Genomic DNA, 17,145 nt, shown 5'->3' with positions numbered 1-17,145 from the left:
AATGGGTGACTGCACGAAATATGTCGACAACCTGGAGGGGAAGGAAACAGGCAGTGCAGGTAATCTTTAGGCCCAGATCAACATCAATAATACACCTAACTAAGAGGCAGTCCAAGCTCTACGTAGAGAGGAGCCTTGTGCTCAATAGTACATGCACGCGCTTGTGCCAATGGGTGGAATAGGGTCTCTTCAAGGGTCTCTAGCAGCTCAGGAAGGTGGATGTGGCGATGCAGAACAAGTTCCCACCATTCAAGAAGGACCTCCACTTGAAGCCAGAGGCAGTTCGAGAGTGCGGGATGGAGTCACTATTTTGCAATAGCTGTGGAAAGGAGAGGGGCCCCCAGGGGCCACTCATGCGTAAAAATGGGCTCTTGCGCTAGGGGCCACCGGTTGGGGTAAGAAGTACTCACCGGTCCCCGATGCAAGCAGACCCAAACTTCACCAGTTCAGTCCACTTCGCTGGCAGGTTCGAATGCAGCAAAAAGGACCGACTCGGCACCTTTTGGCTCCTAAAATACAGCGATGATTCCCAAATGGGACAGTAGTGATTTCTCCGCTCCATGTGGAGGAATCGGCCCAGTTTCACTGCAGCAGGCTTCAGGGGCAAGAGGGTCACAAATGCAGCAAACTTCCACAGGTCGTTGCCGCGGCAGGGCAACACGGTAACCGCGTTTACTCCGGTCCTGGAGCACTCGTCTCACTTCAGGGAACTCCAAGTGTACGAAATTCGGTGTGAAGGTGCCGTGGACACAGAGCCAGCAGTTTACCATGTTTAGAGGGTCTCCTCAAAACGGCGGCGGTGACAGAGCAAAGCAACTGGGTAAACTGGTCAGTCCACTGGTTGGCCCAGGGACACTTCCAAGAAAGCTTACTTGCAGGGTTTGATGAAGGTGCCGAGAATAGTTGGTCCCACTATTCCAATGGGTCAAAGCGTCTTCGCAGACCTTCTAGGATGACCAGATGCAGAGGGGTCCCACAGGACTACAGCAGGCTCAGGGTGCCAAACATTCTAGCGGGTCACCAGCGGTTACTCGACTCGGCTTCGTGTTGCAGGATACTTAGATCCTATCCTTTGTTCAGTGAGAACTCAGGACATGGTAGTGGTGGTTTCAGCCTCCTCTTATCCAAAGTTCCCTTTGTGCCAAAACAGAGAGGACCCAATGGGAGATCTGCTCACAAATACACTACCTACGTGGACCAATAATGGATCACAGTGGTCCCAGGCATTCATGGCATTCCAGACTCTCTGGCACCCAGGATGTGTATTGGAATCAGATATTCCAGCCCACATCCTGGAGGCACAAACACAAGGCATGCAGAAGCCCGCGAAAGCATTGGGATTCACGGGAAAGTGCATGACCAAATAAGGACTGACCCGGGTCGACTCAACCTGGGGAAGGTGAAGGGGCCAGGTGGCCAAAGGACAGGACAAAGAACCTTGTGGCATGGCCATTTTGGAGCTAGGCCACCTATTCATGCCAAACGCGTTTAACATGGCAGGAAAGTGTTAAAAATAATCCGAAAGGATAGCTGCCACCAGTCCTGTCCATGACACATCTGCACAGTTCATAAAAGGTGCAGCGAGAGTATCTAGGGCCTTTGGAAATGACTAGAGACCCAAGTGTGCTGTATGGTAAAATACATTGCACACTTGTTACATGTTGCAGAAAAGTTGCAACATGAGGAAAGGACTAAGGCAAACAAAGTCTCCCAGTACTGACTGTTTTAAGGGCATGTCAGTTTCCCCGTAAAAAGTGAGCGAAAGCCCAGAGGAGCAAAGCTGAAGGCTGTGCTTCTCTGTCAAAGTCAGTCAAAGGTGTCTAAACAGCAGCAAAAAGTTTGGGGGTTGACACATGGAGGGAAAATTACATACAACTATGAAATCTTTCCTAACAGTGGCCAATGTATATATTCCACAAACATGTACGAATATGAATCTGTTTAAAGTCGACAGCGCTTTGTCCAACGCAATGCGCAGCAGGGATAACCGTAATATAATAATGATGGGCGATTTTAACGCAAAGCTGGGGAGCGATCTAGTTAGATCGGATGAATTAGGGATTCTTAAGGAAACCTGCATGATTTCTTTCTTTGACAATGTTGCCATTTCCAAACAGAATGTCAGGAGCGGAGTTATTGACAATTATATGAGTGACAACTTGTTAGTTGAACTAAACAGGAGATGGCCAGAGGATAACCCCCCCAAACCTACATTTTTAGCAGGACGCAGGGCCTCAGTTACAGAATACTGGATGTTTGACTGTTCCTCATTCCATAAGGGTAGGCGTTTTGGGATCCTGAACCGAGTGGAGAGTGACCCAACCCTCTGGTTATCGATTGAATATTGCAGATTCAGGGTACCCCTATGGTATAAAATCCGGAGGGATTAAGGTCTCTTCCTTGAATAATAAGATGCAATAAGGAGCATGTCGCGCACTTATTGCATGATGTTGATATTGCAAGCATGCATTTAAAACGACTCAATAGAAATAATTCAGAAACAGAAGGCTCCTTGTTTGAACAGCTGATGAATAATATTCCAAATTAAGCTTTAACAAAAAACAGAAACATGGAGGCTCTCTAAAGAAAATGCTAATACATTTGCCCCCTGGTTTGATGCGGAATGCAGATTTGCAAATTGAGTCTGCTTATGGAAGTCAAAAGAGGAGCCGGTAACTCAGGGCAAATGTAATGATCAGGGCAAATGTGTGCAATGCAAGACTTTCTGGAAGTTCTAGTTCTATTCTTCCAGAAGTGTGGATAAATCCGTTTCAGGAAGTACTGTATAATACAGCAAACAACAGCTATAATAGTAGTCAGTCCAAGCGCTCAGCAAGAGATGAATATGTTTTCAACCCAGAAGAGATGCAAGAGCGCCCCCTGCGAATGAAACAAGGTAATGCAGTCGGCCCAGATGGAATAAACCCGGAAATGTTCCGGTGATTTCCGGAATGCTGGTCACCAGTATTGGAACGCCTCTTTAACGCAATAGCTCACGCTTTGACACGCCCAGTATCCGAGAATAGATGCTTGATCATAACCAATGTACTGTAAACGTCCAATTTCCCTGGTAGACGCTGCAAGCAACATTTATGCAAGTTGCATTGCTGCAAGGATGGAAAAAACGGACAGCAACTAATAATATATTACCAGATGACCCAGCTGGCTCTAGGAAGGGCTTTGCTACAAAGGACCAGTGCCTCTTGCTGAATATTTATAGTAGAGAAATCTCCCAAAATCAGGGCGTGCTTGTTTACGTACATGGCCTTATTTAATCTAGCAAAGGCTTTTGACTCTGTCAACTGCAAGATATTATGGAAAACGTTAAATGTTCCAAGAGTCTCTGCCAGCCTTTAAGAGCTAATTCAATTGCTGCACTTAGATACAGTAGTTGCGGTTTGTTGCCCAAGCTTTAATGAATACAAGGCTGATTTGATCACAAACAGGGACATTAAGCAATGCTGCCCGTTAGCAATGCTATTATTCTCACTCTTTTTATCTGATTTTAATCCGCCCAGATCTTCAAACAGGATTATATCGCCCTTACTAAAGAGCTAAAATCAGTGTATGCTATAGGAAGATGAAAATCAGTGTATGCTATAGGAAGATGAAAATCAGTGTATGCTATAGGAAGATGATATGGTCCTAATAGACTGTATAATCACTGCTTAAAATGAAATCTTGAGAAGTCAAAGATGATTGGCCTCATTACGGGCCTCATTACGACCCTTGCGCTAATGGGTTAACAGCGGCGTAAAAGGCTGTGGCGCCGTTAACCCATTAGCGTCTAATTACGAGGTCCCTTTGCGGGACCCGACCTTAACAGCTGGTCTAGACCAGCCGTTAAAGTAAGGACCCGCAAAGGGACCTTCGCGGTAAGTATGGTACCGCAATTTGCAGTACCGTACTTAGCGCCTTCGCCATTCCCATTATGCCCTATGGGGCAAAAATGGGACTGGGGAAGGGCCGTGGGGAAATGGGGAAATACCGCCCCACCAACCTTGGAATGGGGCGGTATTTCCCTATTTCACCATGTCGGCCACGTTACGATACCAGCACCAACCATGGTGCTAATAGCACCATGGTTTAGCGCCGGTATCGTAATGAGGGCCTACGAGTTTGCAGGCAGCCGTGGTGCTCTTAGCACCACGGCTGTCTCCAAATCGGGCTCCATTACCAGGTTCCTGCAATGGGGACTTACCAGGTCATTCCGACATAGGAGGACCCGGTAATTCCTCCTTGCAGGAACCATTCCCCATTCCCATTTGAGCCCCCATAGGACACAATGGGAATGGGGAGGGAGGTAATAATGGGCAGATTACATCTGGCCCGTTATTACCTCCCTCTTCCCCTCCCGGGACCCGGAAAGAACGCCTGGTTTTACCAGGCGCCTGATCCGTGTCCGGCAAAGGGAACCTCGTAATCGGCCCTGACGGAATGAAGGGGGCCAACTTCATTCCGTCAGCGCCAGGGTCGTAATGATGATTTTTGGCAAAAATCAATAACACAATTAGGGCCTCGTTACACGGACGGCGGTGGACCAAGGTGCTATTAGCAAATTGCGGTACCGTAATTAGCTCCCTGGTCCCTTTGCGGGTTGGTTTTTAATTCCTGCAAAAAGCAGGCGTTAAATTCTCCAACCCGCAAAGGGACCTCGTAGTAAGGCGGTAAGGGTTAACGGTCACCGGTACCATTAACGGTGACCGTTAACCCTTACCGCCGTCCGTGTAATGAGGCCCTAAGTTAGCCCAGCCAGTTTAATTACCTGGATTCAGTTTTTTCAAGCAGTGGTAATTGGATACTGCATATAAAGAAGGCAGCAAAGTATGGGGAACAAGGGTTTGGGAGATGTTATGCTCCTACCCACTATAAGGGGGCTGCAGACCTGATATGTGCTGTACAGTAATGTTAGAATGGATTTCTAAACTCTGCTCTGGTGAACAGAAGTTTAGGAGGGCAGCGAGGGTGATTAGAGGTATTCAATGAGCACACACAGTGAAACACCAAGAATCAGCAGCAGACAGAAGTATAACAAAATATACTATTCTGGAGGACGAGTGTGTTCCGTGTGTTCTGGCCAAATACATTGGGCCTCTTTACTAGGTTGGGTGTAGCCATGGCGCTATTACCCTCGGAATGGACCGGTAATTGCTCCATTTACCAGACCGGAGTTGGAAGGGTTTTGGAGGCAGCCATGGCGCTAATAGCGCCAAGGCTGCCTCCAAAACCCTTCCGACTGCGGCCTGGTGAATGGAGCAATTACAGGTCCATTCCGAGGTCGTCGGGACTGGTAATTCCCCATTCACTAGGACCATTCCCAATTCCCATTTGAGCCCCCATAGGGCTCAATGGGAAGGGGGAAGGCGGCAATAACGGTACAGCAAATTGCGGTACCGTTATTGACCCTGGTACCCCTTTGCGGGTCCCGTCCTTAACACCTGCTAAAACCAGGCGTTCAGGAAGGACCCGCAAAGGGAACTAGTAGTAGGGCGGTAAGGGATTACCAGCACCAGTGCCCTTACCGGAGCCAGTAATCCCTTACCGCCCACCTCATAATGAGGCCCATTGTGTCCCATAGTCTGCTTTCACTTGCCATTACCTGGATGCAGAGAGGGGCAACCTGCCTGCAAGACTACATTTTACAGCAGAGCGCGGCGGAGTGAGGATGAGTGTGTTCGGTGTTCTCGTGGGAACGTGGATATGGATTGGGGCTGGATTCTCTGGGTGTACTGTGAAAGTGAATAAAGTCACCCCCCCACCTGGTGGTTGAAAAATATATTGGTATATTGTTCCATCATAAGGCCTCTGTGCACCTTCACTGGTTAATTGGTCCGATATCGGCAGAGGAACTGCTCCACAATCCGGTCAGTAACAATTTAAACCTGTCCTGGTGATTTGGGGCCTCCCATAAGGAGCTTCGTTGAGTTGTGTGGAACAGACCTGGAGCAAACCTGAGCAAGGGAACTTCTAAAACTAAATCTGCTACATATTCTTGGAGGGAAGGGTGGAGAGTCAGACTCAGGGAGCCCCTTAAACCAGTCGGGTGTACCTTCTCCCCTGCACATTAGTGATCATTCCTTCTTAGACATTTTTATTCATGTATTTATTTATTGCATATGTTATGCACCCAAACCCGAGGGTGTCACGGCATAGGTTACATGGTTACAGTGATACTTATCTGGATACATCGGGTGAAAGACATGCAAAATAAAGTGCAGCTTATAGACAGTTGAAGTGTATTGGTCATGATGAGACATTAGTTTACAAAACAACAATGGAGCTCGGGTACCCTAATAGTGCTTGATATGGTTACACATGTTAGAACCTATTGAATATCCAAGTTTTTATCAGTTAATGTGGGGGTGGGAAGACTCATTTCTTATGTTCAGCGGGATCGAGTTCCAGATTGTTGGTCCTGCTACAGGAAAGCTAGCTCCCCCTGCTCTGGAGTTCTTGAATCTGGGGGTAAGTAACTGAGTGCTAGAACTAGATCTTAGTGACCTAATTGAGATTTTGATGACAACACATTGATTGAGTTAGGTAGGTGCCTCTTGGGCGATGCATTTATGCATGATGGTGAGAGTTTTGTGTAGTATTCTTGCTTGAATAGGTAGCCAGTGCACCTCTCTCCTGGTCTGATAGATGTGGTCCTTTTTCTTTATTCCAAGCGCTGCTCTTAGGGCTTTGTTTTGCAATAGTTGCAATTTAACTAGATTCTTCTTTGTGGTACCTAGCAGGACTATGCTGCAATAGTCTAAATTTGAAAGTATGAGGGCTCTTGCTAGAGTGATGCAATTCTGAGGAGTGAGAAATTGTGGACTAAGGGCAATAGGTTTGGCCATGTAGGCAGTAGAGGGGGCGAGAGAGTTGATATGTTTGTTCATGGTGAGATTTGAGTCCAAGTACACGCCTAGTGTTTTGACCTGCTTTGATATTGGAATAGGAGTATCATCTATGACAATAGAGGTGCATTCAGGGTGCAACCTTTTTAGTCGAGCTGGAGATCCTATAATAAGGATCTCTGTCTTTTCGCCATTGTGGCATAGACTGTTTGTGGCCATCCAGTTTTGGATGCAGCAGTAGATTTTATTGATGAGGGCAGAGTCTTGCTCATGATCACTGGTGATTGGGATGAGGATCTGAGTATCATCCGCACAATTAGTATAGAGAACTCCCATGGCATCTAATGATCCAGAAATAAATTTAGTGTAGGCATTGGGCCTCATTCCGAGTAGGGCGGTAAGGGTTAACGGTCACCGGTAACGAGACCGGTGCCGTTAAACCCTTACCGCCCTACTACGAGTTCCCTTTGCGGGTCCTTCCTTAACGCCTGCTTCTAGCAGGCGTTAAGGACGGGACCCGCAAAGGGACTCTGGGGTCAATAACGGTACCGTAATTTACGGTACCGTTATTGCCGCCTTCCCCCTTCCCATTGAGCCCTATGGGGGCTCAAATGGGAACGGGGAATGGCCCTGGTGAATGGGGAATTACCGGTCCCTCCGACCTCGGAATAGACCGGTAATTACTCCATTCACCAGGCCGGAGTTTGGACGAGTTCGGAGGCAGCCATGCCGCAAATAGTGGCGTGGTTACCTCTGAACTCAGAATGAGGCCCATTGTATAGAGTGGGGGAGAGGTACAAACCTTGAGGTACTCCTAATGGTACTGGTATAGGGTTGGCCGCCTCCTCACCAATAGCTACTCTTGAAGTACATTCTGATAAGAATGATTTGACCCAAGTGGTCACCTCTGTTGAGAGGTGGATGTTTTTTGATAGTGCTATACAGAGTCTGTCGTGGTGACCAAATCAAACGCAGCGGATAGATCAAGTAAGAGGAGGATACATAGTTTCCCTGAATCTCTAATCGTATCAATCTGTTTTTTAAGATCCAATAACGCTGTCTCTCTACTGTGTTTGGGACGAAAACCAGATTGTCTATCACCTAGCAGATGATTGTTTTCTAGATGTGCTTGGATTTGGGAGTATGCAATTTTGTCAATTATTTTTAGGAGGAAGGGTTCCGTAGTTATGGGTCTGTAATTGGTGGGTATAGTGGGATCCAGAGTTGTTTTTGAGAAGGGGAGTGACCCAAGCTTTTTTAATATTTGCGGGATATAATTGGTACTGAATGAGGCGTTTATGAATTTAGTAATAATAGGTGCTTTAGTGGGGGCACAGAGTTTGACTAATTTGGCGGGGAAGCTATCAACTTTACAGTTGGATGGTTTTAAGGAGGCGATATTCTAAAGACCTTGATCTTATGAGACCAATGTAAAATTGAACTGGGTAGACGTAGCTGCATTGTCGGCCATATAGTTTAGGGGGTCCTCAGTTGTGTGAGCCAGTAGTTTTCTTTTCATTAATATTTTTTCTTGAACTGAGTTGATTTTGGAAGCTAGGGTGCTCTGGATGGTTGTGCACAATGCTTTACTAGCATTGACGCGACTAGAGGGGGGAATGGGTGTTTCCAGTTCTATAATAATGGAGGATAGTTCTTTACTATTGGAAGCAGCATTGTTAATGCGCATGTTCAAGGCATTCGCTTTTTGGGTAATGACTGCATGTTTGTAGTTTTTGGTGGCTGCTTGAAGCTCATTGCTAGACTCAATAGAGTTTTTTTTTTGGCTAGGTGTTCTAAAGCTCTTTTGTTTCATCTAAGAATGATGAGTTCTTCGTTGAACCAGGAATTGCTTCATTTAGAGCAGGGGTGCACAACTGATTTTGACAGAGGGCCGAAAGTACCTTACATGAGGGCTATAGTGGGCCGAAAAGTAAAAGTGGGCGGGGCGGTAGGCGGGACATGTCAGGAGGCTTTTTCAACCCCCAATTTGTATTAAACACATGGAAAAAGATGTTTTTGAGGGTAACGATTTTTATTGCATTTCAAACTTAGATGTTGTACTACACATTTTCCATTGCTATCATTTATTTCGATTTAGTTATTGTATATCGTCTGTTTAATTAAATTATATATATTTTATTGACCCTTGATTGGACATTCCGTTATTTTGGACTGCTATAGTTTGCTGTTTGGGTTACCCAAGAGGAGTATGGCCTTCGTTGAGTCAGGTTTCCTCAAAAAAGCAAAGGATGTACATCTCCTAACTGTGCCTGTTTTAGCTTTATTATTGAGTTCACTCTTGGAGTGCAACACTATGCCCCATGGCTCCCATCCCCAACCAAACACTATGCCCCATGGTCCCCTCGCCCCCAACCAAACACTATGCCCCATGGCTCCCATCCCCAACCAAACACTATGCCCCATGGCCCCCTCACCCCCAACCAAACACTATGCCCCATGGCCCCCTCACCCCCAACCAAACACTATGCCCCATGGGCCCCCTCACCCCCAACCAAACACTATGCCCCATGGGCCTCCTCACCCCCAACCAAACACTATGCCCCATGGGCCCCTCACCCCCAACCAATCACTATGCCCCATGGCCCCCACCCCCAACCAAACACTATGCCCCCTGCCCCTCACCCCCCAAGCAAACACTATGCCCCCTGTCCCTCACCCCCAACCAAACACTATGCCCCATGGCCCCCTCACCCCCAACCAAACACTATGCCCCATGGCTCCCACCCCCAACTTAACACTATGCCCCCTGTCCCTCACCCACCAAGCAAACACTATGCCCCCTGTCCCTCACCCCCAACCAAACACTATGCCCCCTGTCCCTCACCCCCCAACCAAACACTATGCCCCCTATCCCTCACCCCCAACCAAACACTATGCCCCATGGCCCCCTCACCCAAACCAAACACTATGCCCCATGAGCCTCTCACCCCCAACCAAACACTATGCCCCATGGCCCCCACCCCAACCAAACACTATGCCCCATGGCCCCCACCCCCAACCAAACACTATGCCCCCTGTCCCTCACCCCCAACCAAACACTATGCCCCATGGCCCCTCACCCCCAACCAAACACTATACCCCAAACACACTCTCAAGCATGCACCCATACAGACCCGAACCCCCGCCCCCAACGCAGCACACACATTCTCAAGCATGAACCCATACAAACCCGAACCCCCCGCCCCCAACGCAGCACACATTCTCAAGCATGCACCCATACAGACCCGAACCCCCCACCCCCCAACTCAGCACACACACATGCACCCTTACAGACCCGAACCCCCCACCCCCCAACTCAGCACACACACACATGCACCCTTACAGACCCGAACCCCCCACCCCCCAACTCAGCACACACACATGCACCCATACAGACCCGAACCCCCCACCCCCCAACTCAGCACACACACATGCACCCATACAGACCTGAACCCCCCACCCCCCAACTCAGCACACACACATGCACCCTTACAGACCCGAACCCCCCACCCCCCAACTCAGCACACACACCCTTACAGACCCGAACCCCCCACCCCCCAACTCAGCACACACATGCACCCATACAGACCCGAACCCCCCACCCCCAACTCAGCACACACACATGCACCCATACAGACCTGAACCCCCCACCCCCCAACTCAGCACACACATGCACCCATACAGACCCGAACCCCCCACCCCCCAACTCAGCACACACACATGCACCCATACAGACCTGAACCCCCCACCCCCCAACTCAGCACACACACATGCACCCTTACAGACCCAAACCCCCCACCCCCCAACACAGCGCACACACATGTACCCTTACAGACCCGAACCCCCACCCCCCAACTCAGCACACACACATGCACCCATACAGACCCGAACCCCCCACCCCCCAACTCAGCACACACATGCACCCATACAGACCTGAACCCCCACCCCCCAAATCAGCACACACACAGACCCGAACCCCCCCAACCCCAACTCAGCACACACACAAACATGCACTCATACAGACCCGAACCCCCACCCCCCAACTCAGCACACACACATGCACCCTTACAGACCCGAACCCCCCCACCCCCCAACTCAGCACACACATGCACCCATACAGACCCGAACCCCCCACCCCCCAACTCAGCACACACACATGCACCCATACAGACCTGAACCCCCCCACCCCCCAACTCAGCACACACATGCACCCATACAGACCCGAACCCCCCACCCCCCAACTCAGCACACACACATGCACCCATACAGACCTGAACCCCCCACCCCCCAACTCAGCACACACACATGCACCCATACAGACCCAAACCCCCCACCCCCCAACACAGCGCACACACATGTACCCTTACAGACCCGAACCCCCACCCCCCAACTCAGCACACACACATGCACCCATACAGACCCGAACCCCCCACCCCCCAACTCAGCACACACACATGCACCCATACAGACCTGAACCCCCCACCCCCCAACTCAACACACACACATGCACCCTTACAGACCCGAACCCCCACCCCCAACACAGCGCACACACATGTACCCTTACAGACCCGAACCCCCACCCCCCAACTCAGCACACACACATGCACCCATACAGACCCGAACCCCCCACCCCCCAACTCAGCACACACATGCACCCATACAGACCTGAACCCCCACCCCCCAAATCAGCACACACACAGACCCGAACCCCCCCAACCCCAACTCAGCACACACACAAACATGCACCCATACAGACCCGAACCCCCACCCCCCCAACTCAGCACACAAAAAACATTCAAATCAAAACATTCATACACATCCGACACCCACCCCCACCCCCGCATCTCAACATACACACAAAATACATTCAAATACAAACATTCACACACATCAGACACACCCCCCCACCCCCGCATCTCAACATACACATAAAATACATTCAAATCAAAACATTCATACACATCCGACACCCATCCCCGCTTCTCAACACACACACAAAATACATTCAAATTCCAACATTCATACACATCCGACACCCTCCCCACCCCCGCATCTCAACATACACATAAAATGCATTCAAATTCCAACATTCATACACATCCGACACCCCCCACCTCCGCATCTCAACATACACAACACAAACATTCAAAACCAAACATTCATACACATCCGACACCCCCGCATCTCAACATACACATAAAATGCATTCAAATTCCAACATTCATACACATCCGACACCCCCCCACCCCCGCATCTCAACATACACATAAAATGCATTCAAATTCCAACATTCATACACATCCGACACCCCCCATCCCCCACCATCGCAACATACACACACAAACATAAAGTAAAACAGACCCGACACACAAACGCAAACAGACCACTTACCAGAGACGTGCTGGAAGGCAGGTAAGCGGCAGGTAAGCAGGAACGCTGGAATCGTACTACGGCTGGCGTGGTCCAAGGCTGAAATGCCTTCCGGCATCAAGCCTTATGGACCACGCCAGCCGTAGTGCTGGCCCTCCATTGGGTCAGCACACACACACTACGTGGCTCGTAGGAGCAACGTGGTGCATGTGTGCTGAGCCAATGACGGCCAGTGTTTTGTCCGGCCCGGAAGACAACAAAGACTTTCCTAATGGAGGGTGGCCGCGGGCCGCCCTCCATTAGGAAAGTCTTTGTGCCTCGCGGGCCGGAGAAAAGAGCATGGCGGGCCGCAACTGGCCCGCGGGCCGTATGTTGTGCACCCATGATTTAGAGGATCTGGGGATATTCGATTTGCGTGGAGCTACTTCATCGATAGCTGATTTCAGGCAGGTGTGGTAGAAAAGGGAGATGCTGTAAGGATTGGTGTTCGTTATGGGCTGTGTCTCAAGTACTTTGGCCAGGTTTTCTAGTGTGAGCTTGCGAGTGTTTCTCACCATGATAGGGATGGGTGATGGCGAGAGTGTCTCTTGGGCTTTCGGTATTGATATGTTAAAGCAAACTAGATGGTGATCTGACCAAGTGATTTCAGAAATACTTTCCAGCGATAGCTTGATGTTTAATGTTAGAATCCTATCTAGGATTCTGCCTTTAGCATGGGTGGGTGCATTGACAATTTGATTGAACTGCATTTCTTGTAATGCTGTGTGGAAAGCTGTGGCTTTGTAGTCTCGGGAGTCATTAAATCCCAGGTTGATGTCTACTAGGATGATGAATTTGGTGTTAGGCTTAAGGAGGGGAGTGATAAGTAGGGGAATGTCTATTATATCGGCGTGGTTGGTGGACTTAGGTGCTCTGTAAACTATGAGGAAGTGGATGGTTGTTTTTGGGTCAGTGGAGAGTTTGAGAGCGAGAAGCTCATAGCCGTCGACTGAGTCTGTTTTACAGGATCTGAACTGCAATGAGGTTTTAGCAATAATAGCTACTCCTCCTCCCATTGCCTCTGATCGGTCGCTCCTTAAAATGGTGTAGTCAAGTGGGATGGCTAGCATCACTAGGGGATCGGATGCTGGATGGAGCCAAGTTTCAGTCACTACTACAACTATAAAATCTAGTTGTTGCTCCAGAATGAGGTCATGAGTGTCAATGGCATGTGCACATTTAGTAAGGCGCCTTTGAGGAGCAGATTGGGTGGAGTGGTGGGTGGCTTTGGTATGGGGAGCATGTCAGTGTGGACTGTGTCGAATGGCTGTGAGTTGGACTGGGAGTTATGGTGGTTACGCTGTTGTATGGTTGCAGTGGTTGTCTGCTTATTGGTCTGTGGCTTATGCCTTTGGGGTATGTTGTATTTGGAGGAGGTAGAGGAGGCGGCTGGTGATCTGCTCTGATTCCAATTTGGTGGAGGATGCCGGTGGGTGCGTGAGGAGAGTCTTAGCCTCCTGGTAGTCCCCAGTATGGGTCTGGTAGTGGAGGGGGTGTGGGCAAGAGTTCTTGCGCTAAGGCGTATCTGACGTGATACTCCTAGGCATGGGGTAGCCGGCCTAATGTTAGAGGAGGGGCTACCGTGGCATGCTATATTTATGGCGTTGGTTAGGTGCGGGGGTTCTGTAGCGTCTATGTGCTTGGAGGACGTATGTGGAGTGATAAGGGGCACGATATGTATGAGAGGGAAGGCTGATGTTTTAGGGAGAAAGGGAGTAGGGCATGGCCTTGCACTGAATTAAGAGTGACAGGGATTATATGATTGTTTTTGATAACGTATTTGTTGTTTTCTTAGATTCTCACAGTGATTACGATTTAGGGCACTGCAAGGCTAAGCCATTTATTGATTTTAGTGATTTTAATGGTTTTTAATGAATTTTAATTAGCCATTAGTATTTACATGTTCATTTTTAAGCTTTGCGGACCTGAAAGCATTTTATTGTGTTCGTAATTTGTCAATGTAATTGTGTATTTCGTATGTCCTAATTGCACTGATATTGCACTGGTATTTATATAGCATTTCTTTTGTCTTTTAACTTGTCTAATTCAATATGTATCGCACATATAATGTCAATCAGTAGTACACGAGCAAGAGGGAAACTGAAAAGCGGTATTAAACCACAACAGTACAATGGGGAAAAGGAAAGCTAACTCAGGTTTGGGTTAAACTTATGTAAAAAAAAGTAACCAATCGAGATAAGGGGTCACAGCTACAGTCTCAAATCGGTACTGGACAATTACCTAAAATATATATATCTGGGAAACTGTAAAAACTAATTTTGCATGTGGAAAGAGAACTCATGGAAACCAGGTCGTGCCTGCCCGACAGACAAATGGCATCCCTGACCAATATAGCCTCTCTGGTAGAAATAATGGGTAAAATAACTCTTGGCAGTAATGTAGAAACACACGATTACATACTAGGTGCAGTGGGGACCATTGGTGTATGGGATAGTGTTCCTTTAGCGATGACAGCAAATGTACAAATTGTTGAAACAAATCACACAGAAATGTTAGCACAGTCAGAACAGCATGAAAGTGTTAAGGTCCCCTTCAACCAAGAACACATTAAATGTCTGGCCAGAGAAGGTGAAACTTTACTGGAGTTAGTAAATGGTCTAGCTTTAAATGTGGAACAACTATCTGATAAGAATTTAATGGAAGCCCATGGTTTAAGTGTTATATCTGCCTAAGAGATTATCTTGATAGCACTCTAAGAGAACAATTTAAGGGGTGTGTCAGCACAATAGTAAAGGACTCTATGCAGTCGATATGGGACTTCTTAGAAAAGTTTAAAGCTACATTATTCACCTTACTAAATGTGATGGATGATATGGTCAGACAAACAAAGAATGAGGTCTGTGGTTTGAAAACGATCCTGGGGGATATAACAACCAAGGTCAATAAAAACATTATGAGCAGTGGGGGAAATGAGGAGACAAAGTGTAACCCGGTTCAAAGTAAAGCCATTTAAAGGATACGCACAAATGAACAGAAGATTGTAACCCCAATGTTGTGTACAAGGGTAAATGAGACTCAAGCTGGTAAGAGTGAATCAATACCCACATTAAATTCTGGGAGAGAACTGCATAATTATTGGGAACATAGTAACATAGCAGAAAGGTTGCAAGGGAAGGGGCTTGAACCTCTAGGGATGTAAAAGTGATCCTAAATCTTCCATCAGGATCGGCACCATGGTGGGAATAATAGTAGGGGTCTACCCTTTATCTAATGAATCCTAAGAAACCACAATTGGATTGATGAATAAAGCGGCCCAATGGATAAATACGTGCCTACATGGGCATCAAATCAATTCAGGATCTATAATAATGGGCAGATTGGTGGGGGGGGTATACATCTATTGATGCTGATTTTATTACTGTTTCTTTTGATTCTCCACAAATACACCACCCACCCACTGTACCTCAGCTCATTCACCAACTCTGCCCCAGTCCACCTGTCGACTCTAATTCACTCCACTATGACTAACCCAACTCACCACTGAACTTCTCCCCACTCTACTTTATGCCCCTCTATCTCTGTCCAATCTACCGCACCACACTCACCCACTATTCCTTAATGCACTCTACCTTCACCCACACAACCTCAGCCTACTGTACCTCATCCTTTCTACCTCACCCTACTCATCCACTCTACCTTAACCCTCTCATCCACCCCACCTCACTCTCTCTACTATCACTCACTCTCCCGCTCTACCTCATACATATGTACCTCATCCTCCCTACTTTACCCCTCTCAACCCCTCTACATCTACCCGGTTACATTACCCACTCTACATCACCCTACTCACCAATTCTACCGTACTCCAATCTGCTCAACTCCAAACCTGCTCACCCAACTCACCAACTATGCATAATTCCAATCTACCTCTACCCATTTACCCACTCTTCCTCACTTCACCCACTATACCACATGCTTCACTTCACCCACACTACTTCAGCCCACTCTCTCTCACCTCACTCACCGACTCTACTTCACCCACTCTACCCATCCCTGACCACACACTCTACCTAACCCCATTCATCTACTCTTCCTCTCCCTATTCTACCGCTCCCCTTAAAACTCTCCCTCACACCTCTACCTCTCCCCACTTTACCATATCTACTCCGCCTCACGGCAGTCTACCTCACCCCACTCTATCTAGCCCCACTCTCCCCTACTCTACCTCATCTTACTCTATCTCACCCCACACTAATGTACCATATTTACCCACTCTACATCAGCCTACTCTACCTCACCACTCAACCACACTCCACTGTACCTCAACCAATCTACCTTACGCTGCACACCCACTTTGTCTCCCTGTTCTAATTCACCCACTTACCCATGCTACCTTTCCCCACTCAGCCACTCTACCTCATCCCACTCTCATTCCACCACACCCCATTCACCCACTCTACCTCACCCTACCCGACCACACTACACTAGACATCTCTGCATTTTACCTTACATCACTCATCTACTCTACCTCACCCCACACATCAACTGTACCTCACCCCTTGCATTCACTCTACCACAAGTCACTCCAGCGCTCCTCATGCTGCATCCCATCACCCACTCTACCTCACCTAGTTCCACTTACCCACTCTACCTCACCCCACTCCCCCTCACCCTACTCTACCTTACCCCACCCCTCTCCCTCTTTACTTTACTGTACTCTGCATCACCCACTGTGTATCACCCGCTCTACCTCATATAACTTACCCACTCTAACACATGCTACCTACTTCACTCACTCTACCTCATGCACCCCTCAATCACCCTCAACCACTCTACCTCTCCTCATTCTACCTTACCTTAGTCAGCCACCATAAGTCACCCCACGTTACTTCCTCCACCTCTATCTCATCCACTCTACGCCTCCCTGACCACA

This window comes from Ambystoma mexicanum, chromosome 3q, assembly GCF_040938575.1.
Source record: "Ambystoma mexicanum isolate Mex_15411 chromosome 3q, UKY_AmexF1_1, whole genome shotgun sequence".
Classification (NCBI taxonomy): domain Eukaryota; kingdom Metazoa; phylum Chordata; class Amphibia; order Caudata; family Ambystomatidae; genus Ambystoma; species Ambystoma mexicanum.
This window is presented reverse-complemented; position numbering follows the sequence as displayed.